Source organism: Monoraphidium neglectum (genome assembly GCF_000611645.1).
Source record: "Monoraphidium neglectum strain SAG 48.87 unplaced genomic scaffold scaffold02470, whole genome shotgun sequence".
In the NCBI taxonomy this organism is placed as follows: domain Eukaryota; kingdom Viridiplantae; phylum Chlorophyta; class Chlorophyceae; order Sphaeropleales; family Selenastraceae; genus Monoraphidium; species Monoraphidium neglectum.
Window position 1 is genome coordinate 8,402 of NW_014011158.1, and position 1,057 is coordinate 9,458.

The following is a 1,057-nucleotide window of genomic DNA, read 5'->3' on the forward strand; positions in this document are numbered from 1 at the left end:
CCCGCCGCGCCGCCCTGCTGCCGCCGCTGGTCCGCCGCCGCCCCCGCGCGCGCCTCCTTCGCGCCGCCGTCGTCGCGGCGCGCGGCCGCGGCCCCGGGCGCCGCCGGCGCCACCACCACCACCTCCGCCTCCGCCCCCTCCTCCTCCTCTGCATCATCCTCTGCAGCTGCCGCGCTGGCAACGGCACCCCCGCGCCAGCCCGCCGCAGGTGCCTCCTCCTCCGCCGTCGCCTGCTCGGCTGCCGCTGCTGCTGCCGCCTCCTGCTCTGCCTCCCAGGCCAGCCGTTCCTCCAGGAAAGCCGAGATGCGCTCCGCCAGCGCCACCTGGCGCTTGGCGTTCGCCAGCTGGAGCGCGCCTGCACATCCGGAGCGGAGCGCAAAGGGGGGCGCTTGGGGCGCTGGGTCGTGTCTGGAGGGCGGGGGGGCACCTGGGGTGGCGCGACGCTACGGGCTTGCTGGCCCGGTCAGGGGGTGAGCGCGGCGTTTGGCAAACTTGATCAAGCTTTGATGGAGCTGGCGGCTGCTGCAAGGCACCTGCATGGTCAGGCGCCCTGCGGCAGTCAGCATGCATGCGTCGGTGCGTGGCTCATCGCTACAAGCGCTGCTCCCCGAGGGCAGGTCGCGCCGGGGCACTTTGTGAAGCCCAAACAGCCCGCCCTATGGACACCGCGCGCGCGCGTGCGCCGCCGCACCCTGTATGCTGCGCGTGTTGTGCAGCTGCCCTACCAGCTCCAGCGCCCGCGACTCGCGGCGCGCGTTGAGGGCGGCCTGCGCGTGGCGCGGCGCGGGTGGCGTTGTTTTTCGTACGCAGCTCTGAGTGTTGCCGGGGCTCAACAAACTTGCGTCCAGCTGCTCAAGAAACTCGTGCTAGAATGCTTGACAAACATTGAGCAGCCGCCACTTGGGAGGTCAGCTCGCGTGCGTGGCGGCGCCGGGGTGCCGCTGATTCAGCTGCTATCCCTCAGCAGCAGCCTCTACTCCCCCGCACCTTCATACCCCCACACCGCCGGAACCCCAAACCCCCACTCCCCCACGCCCGCACTCCCCCATACCCCACA